At 30.3% G+C, this 7276-nt stretch overlaps 1 long non-coding RNA gene and 1 pseudogene across 1 annotated transcript in view; one reads left to right on the top strand and one right to left on the bottom strand.

Annotated features, from left to right (window-relative positions):
* Positions 1–2253: 2253 nt before the first annotated feature.
* On the top strand, positions 2254–5918 carry LOC140438703 (DNA-directed RNA polymerase II subunit RPB3 pseudogene; annotated as a pseudogene).
* Positions 5919–5983: 65 nt separating this feature from the next.
* LOC140439643 (uncharacterized) overlaps positions 5984–7276 on the bottom strand; it is a 37642-nt gene continuing 36349 nt past the window's right edge. Inside the window, exon 6 of the long non-coding RNA XR_011950672.1 lies at positions 5984–6054. This is a non-coding gene — a long non-coding RNA (uncharacterized lncRNA). The remainder of the gene's footprint in view (positions 6055–7276) is intronic.

Raw genomic sequence — 7276 nt, 5'->3', positions numbered from 1 at the left:
ACATTGGCAACTAGAACAAGACTAAGTATATCAGCTATAATGGAGTTATTGACAATATGTACTAATAATACATATTTTCAATTAAATAATGAATTCTATAAACAAAATTTTGATCTAGCAATGGGCTCTAGTTTATCTCCATTATTAGCCAATATATTTATGGAAGATTTTTTATTTCTAAACAAAATTTAAACCCCACAGTATGGTGGAGATATGTAGATGATGTATTCTCAATATGGTCTCATGGATCAGAGTTGTTGGACATAAAATCAGAATTTGGTGTTTATTGAAAGTAAACTAAATGCACTACCAAATACTTACCATGTCGGGACAGTATACGAAGGTTTTTCCCTCACAATTTACTATGAAGTCACTAACAGAAGAATTTTACTACCATCATGGCATGTGTTTTTAATGCGCCTTTTTAAAGACGAATTATATGCTATGATTTTTTCGGAGGGATATTTTCAAGTTAAAGTTGATTTCATGTAATCCAATGAACTACCTTACAAGTAAAGTCGTCCCAGGAACGCAACTCAGCAATATTGGCAATATCATTTTAAAGTCGTCTACTTTAAAATGTATAATGTATGTCTGAATTGTCAGATAAAATTAAATTATTAGAAGAATTTTTCACCAAGTAATAAAAAAAACAAAATTTGTTTAATTTACTAATGTTTGTATTTTGAAAACGATTTCCGAAGTGGAAATTGAAACGTCAATAAACTTACTTTAACCTTTAATTGTGGCTTATTCCCATTTAAATAGTAATTACTTTAAAATGCCACAAGGAAATAGCTTCAGAACAATATTTGATATTTCATTTAACTAAACATTTCATTAGATATTTCCTTTGAAATTTTATTTGACATTTTATTTCATTTGACATTTCATTTCATTTGACATATCAATTTATTTGACGTTTCATTTAAAGTAGCATTTCGGTTTATTTGTCCTTTCATTTTATTTGTCGTTACATTTTATTGGACATTTCGGTTCATTTGATATTTAGGATTATTTGACATTTCACTTAATTCGACATTTCATTTCATTTGACATTTCATTTTATTTGACATTACATTTCATTTAATATTTAATTTCATTTGACATTTCGTGTTATTTGACATTTCGTTTCATTCGACATTTCGTTTCATTTGACATTTCATTTTATTTGACATTATATTTCATTTGACGTTTTATTTTATTGGACATTTCAGTTAATTTGACACTATTTCATTTCATTTAATTACTGTTTAAATGGGATTAAGCCACAATTAAAGGTAAAAGTAAAGTTTGTGTAACCTTCTGGCTAAGGTCTAGTGTTAGGGTTTGCAGGTCGCGCAAGCGCCCCTAACATGACTTAACGGCTCCTTTCGTACCCGGGACCGACGGCTTTACGTGCCCTCCTAAGCACGGTGGCAGTTCAGTTAAATTAGAAATTGAAAATTTTGTCGGTGCCGGGATTTGAATAAATTAGTCAACTTACTAATGTTTGTATTTTGAGAACGATTTCCGAAGTTGAAATTAAAACGTCAATAAATTTACTTTAACCTTTAATTGTGGCTTATTCCCATTTAAATAGTAATTACTTTAAAATGTCACAAGGAAATAGCTTCAAAACAAAATTTCATTTCATTTACCTAGATATTTCATTAGACATTTCATTTGACAATTCATTTCTTTTAACGTATCAATTTATTTGACATTTAATTTGATTTGAGATTTTATTTAATTTGACATTTTATTTTATTTGACATTTTTCTTTCCCTTTTACATTTTATTCAATTTGACATTTCTTCCAGTTCACATTTCATTTCATTTGATATTTCAGTTTATTTGACACTTCATTCCATTTGATATTTCATTTAACTAGATATGTCATTAGATATTTCATTTGACATTTCATATGACATTTCATCTCATTTGACCTATCAGTTTATTTGACGTTTGATATTAATTGACATTTCGTTTTATTTGTCCTTTCAATTAATTTGTCGTTACATTTTATTGGACATTTCATTTAATTTGACATTTCATTTGGCATTTTATTTCATTTGACATTTCATTTTATTTGACATTTCGTTTTATTTGACATTTTGTTTCATTTGACATTTCATTTCATTTGACATTTCGTGTCATTTGAAATTTCATTTCATACGACTTTTAATCTCATTTTACTTTTCTGTTATTATTTTAGCTTATGTTTTGTTATGTTATATGCAACATAACCTAAAATAATAACAAACAGTTACAATGTATAATACTGTACGTATTTGCATAACATCTTGTTTTATTGTTGCGAATAGCATTCGCCGCGTCCTTATTGCAGAAACATAAACTTTAGCTATAGACTGGGTAAAATTAGAAGCCAACTCAACTGTTCTTAGCGATGAATTTTTAGCACACCGAATTGGATTGATACCATTAGTTTCTGATGAAGTTGTACAAAGATTGCAATATCCTAGTGATTGCGTGTGTCTGGACTTTTGTCTTGGATAAAACTGTTGAAAAACGGCATGTAACAACTGCTGATTTTAAATCTAGTGATCCGCGAGTTATACCAGCAACATTGAACGATCGTGATGACGAATCCTCAGAGTATGGTGAGACAGAAGAAATTCTTATTATTAAATTGCGAAAGGGTCAAGTGCTTAAAGTTAAAGCATATGCCAAAAAAGGCTTTGGAAAAGAGCATGCCAAATGGAATCCTACATGTGGTATTGCTTTTGAATGTGATCCTGATAAGGCTGTGAGACATACATTATTTTTTAAACCAGATGAATGGCCCAAAAGTGAATACAGCGAGTTAGAAGATGATCAACATGAAGCTCCATATAACTCGGAATTAAAACCTAACAAATTCTTCTACAATGTGGAAGCTGCTAGATTATTGAAACCAGAAAATATTGTCATCATGTGTGTAGCTATGTTAAAGGAAAAACTGTCAAATTTGCAAACACAACTCAGCCACGAACTAACACCAGATGTTTTGGTCATTCCAATTTAAGAAGATACCCACAATTATATGGTCCATATAACTACAGTTATACATTTTTTTAATACATAAGTTTTACAGTATAAAAACAATTTCTGATGTGTTAACTAAAGATCTTGTTCAAATAGACTAGAAATTTGACTTTTCAATTAATTTGAAATTTCGTCACATTTGACATTTTGTTTGCAACATGCAATGGTTTTATTCGTGCCCTGAAAATAGTTGTTACAGGTACAACAAAATACAATATTACATGTTTCATTACATTGTATTAACTCATTTAATGTGTCATTTTCTAGTTCTTGAGCCAATTTTAATATTTCTAGATCATCCAACAACACCTAATAGTCTTCAATACAATAATCACCCGACATAGCTTTTGTTTTTCTAAAATAGGTGTGGGTGTGTTAAGTAAAAACAAGAGTTAACATTAACATTTATAAGCGAAAAGTATAAATAATCCAGAACAGTCATTATAATGTAAACACAAGAATGTCGTGAATATCGTATTGAGATAGGCGGCGTATTAAAAAGACTTAATGATGTATTGACGGAAAAGTACGCTATAAACGAGCACTATACTAGAATCAAAGACTACTACACTACAGACAAATAACTATATTAAAACTAACATTTTTTTTATAATTAAAATATTAAATAATTTTTAATACCTTTACCCCTGTTGCTGAGATGCCCATGGCCATATCCGTAAATATATACGCGGGTGGGCTCACTCATCATTAAAAAATTTTATTGGAATCTACCGACTATCTCAAAACACAGAAGGTCCGACTTAAGATTATCCTCGTTAATCCTTGGTTAATTCTTTCCGGTTTCAAGCGATTTCTGTTTGATAAATTTGGTAAATATCGTCGAAGGCACGTTACAGTAATTTTCTGAGAGAACATAATCCAAAAGGATTTATCTTTCATTACGTCCTAGCTAGAAGGGTACCGTTATTTTCGATGTCGTTAGAATCTTTTACCTTCCTAGAAATTACAGGCTGGCCTGTCATTTTTAAGTGGGGGATATCACACCTTATTTTTGGGGAATCTTGTGAAATTTTGAGAAAAGAACTTTACTTCTGGCAGGGCGATCTTTGAGTAAAGACGCTTGCCTATATTACCGTCTCTGTGTTATCTTGCCGTCTCTGTGAATTTTTTCTTTAAGTGTGTATACACTTAAGTGTTTCAGTTTCTTAATCTAATACCATATTAGATTAAAGATTAGTATAAACTACCTTTAATTTATTTAACTTCAGTATTTAATACAAGTAAAGTATTTAGCTTTAGTGAAGAGTGCAGCAGTCATCAAGGTTTATCGTAAGTTGTCATAATCATATTATCTTTAACTATCTGGGCGAATCTCCGTCGACGATTTCTTCTCCTGTAGTTAAGGTTAACTACTGAGTTAGCATTAAATCAAGGAACATTTAATATTTTCATACGAACTTTCAATCAGCTATTAAGAACTTCTAAATTACGAACATTTAATTCTCAGTTAATCATTAAACAACAGTGCGATACAGATAATTATCTTAAAGCCAAGTGCGGGTTGGTTTAATTTTTATAATACAGAATTCTTGAAACCTTTTTGTATTCTTTAGAATTTAAATTTAATCATTTTGTTATTTGCTATAATTGTTATACATTTTTAGCCCGTTATCCCGAGATAAGCCCACAAATAGCAAAGAGAGATTTATATCAGCTTTAGTTGAATACTATTAAATACTATCAGGCTCTCTTCGCTGATAACTTAAACTGTGTATGATTTTATTATATTGTATTTGTAGAGGTATTTCCGAATTATAACACTGTTTATTTTTATATGTATACGCATACGCAATATGCATTTTTTTACATGTGTGTACATTCAGCTGCCTATATCATAGTGGTGTTGAATATATTATTTTGTTATATCAATGAATTTTATTTCTCGAATCCTAATAAGTTTCCTGATATAACACTACCTCTGAATGTTTGTTAATTATATTAAATAATTATTATATTCGACCAGAAGAAACATCAGGCTGATTAAGTTTTGTAGGTAAGTAGATGGACGGAGTCCACCTAAGATATTTATTATTTGTTTATATAGTGTGTTGACCAAATTTATTTAATAATTAACTGTTGATATCTTTCCTTGGATTTGGTCTCAGAACCTAAATATATTTCCTTACCTCTTTTCTTAACTAAGGTTTCTTAATTTTCTCCTTGAACCCAAAAAGTTAAGTGGCGCCCTGTTTCTATCTTATCTTATTTTTGGTAATTTTATTCGTCTATCTTTTTGTTTATTTCTATATCTTTTCTATCTCTTATCCTGTTCCATCTTTACTTATTTCGTCTTCGTCCGTTGGACCCATTCCCGGTTCCAGAAGCTAGTTTCGAACCCACGACTCGCTCTCCACCAACCATCTGTCTGCCGTCTGCAGTCTCCATTGGTAACCTTTCTAGCACCATCCAAAAAAGGTTTCCGAGGTTACAAAACCAAAATTAATTTAACAACCTTAGAGTACACGAACAACTAAAATTAACTTTAAAACAATTAAAAAACTAAAATTAACTGTAAAACCTATAAAAAATAAAAGTAACTTTAAGAACTATACAACTAAATAACCTAACTGTTTAAACACGAGGCCTTATTTAAAAATAATCGTTTTTGGTGCTCACGCTCCGCCTGTCGAAATTGTTGTTTTGGATATTCGACATTTTAGAAGGCTGCTAAGGGCTCTGCCTGTTTGGTCTCATCCACCCTACCGCTCACCGAGTGTAGATACGCGTATGTACGTTTGATGTGTTGTAGATGGGATTCAACCCATTCACCAACCCAGCACTCATCGACTGGACCCAACACTCGGGGTAGGGGTGCACCATCCACCCAAGCAGCTACAAGCCCTGGTGTCAGCTGTATTCCTCTCAGCCATTATCTACAATAACAAAAGAGATAACTAAGTATGATGAGTATACATACAAAAGACTAGGTGATAAAGGTAGGGGTGCACACCACCCACCTAAGCAGCTACAAGCCCTGGTGTCAGCTGTATTCCTCACAGCAATTATCTACAATAAAAAAAGATATAACTAAGTATGATGAGTATACATACAAAAGACTATATGTTAAAAGCAGAATTTTATTAGAAACCCCAGGGTAACGTGTCTATTATTTTGTTATTTTCGATTGGTAACACTCTACGTTTGTTATAGTCCATGCGGTATATTTTCCAAAATCTCTCTTTAGTTACAATATTTTTAAGCCTCTACATGTTAATATGTGATGTACTGTTGCTTGTTTTTTATACCAAACGTTTGCAGTATTCTGCTTTTACGGTATGTTTTTTTTTTCGTTATATTTGATTATTTTCTTTGCAGGTATTTATTTTTGACAGTAATTTACATAGTTTTATTATATACTTTTAGCATATTTTTCACCCTTTATATTTGTTTATTTCCATGCAGTTCTTTATTGTTGACTGTTGTTTACATAATTTTATTGTATTTTCACATATTTTACAGATTTTCGTTCGGGTGTGCCGTTTCTTCAAAGATTACGCCCATCGTTTATGTACCCTGCTTTTTGGCTACGTTTTTTTTTTATGTTATTTATTGTTAATTTACAGATCCATGTCTCGTTTTTTATCATTAAGTATAGTTTATTGTATTTTACTGTATTTTATTTCCTTTTTGTCGGTAGGTGTTTATTACTTTCTTGTGTGTTGCCTCTTATAATTTTGGTGTTTTAAATGTATGACATTTATTAACATTTCATTTCAGTATGTTGACATTTTATTGGACATTTTTTTTGACATTTCATTGGACATTTTATTTGATATTTCATTTGACATTATATCTCCTTTGACATTTCAATTTTTTTGACATTTTATTTCACTTGACATTTTATTTAATTTGACATTCGGTTTTATTTGACATTTCATATGACTTTTCATTTTCTTTGACTTTTAAATTTATTTGACATTTCCTCACATTTAAAATTTTCTTTCATTTGACATTTTATGTACTTTGACGTTTTTTATTAGGCATTTCATTTTATTTGCCATTTAGGTTTATTTGGTATTTCTTTTATATGACATTTCATTTAATTTGACATTCCATTTCATTTAACATTTTATTTCATGACATTTCGTTTTATTTGACATTTTGCTTCAGTTGACATTTCGTTTCATTTGACATTTCATTTCATTTGACATTTCATTTGATATTTTATTTATCTAGACATTTAATTTAATATTTAATTTGACATTTCATTTTGCATTTCATCTTATTT

This window comes from Diabrotica undecimpunctata, chromosome 4, assembly GCF_040954645.1.
Source record: "Diabrotica undecimpunctata isolate CICGRU chromosome 4, icDiaUnde3, whole genome shotgun sequence".
In the NCBI taxonomy this organism is placed as follows: domain Eukaryota; kingdom Metazoa; phylum Arthropoda; class Insecta; order Coleoptera; family Chrysomelidae; genus Diabrotica; species Diabrotica undecimpunctata.
This window is presented reverse-complemented; position numbering and strand designations above follow the sequence as displayed.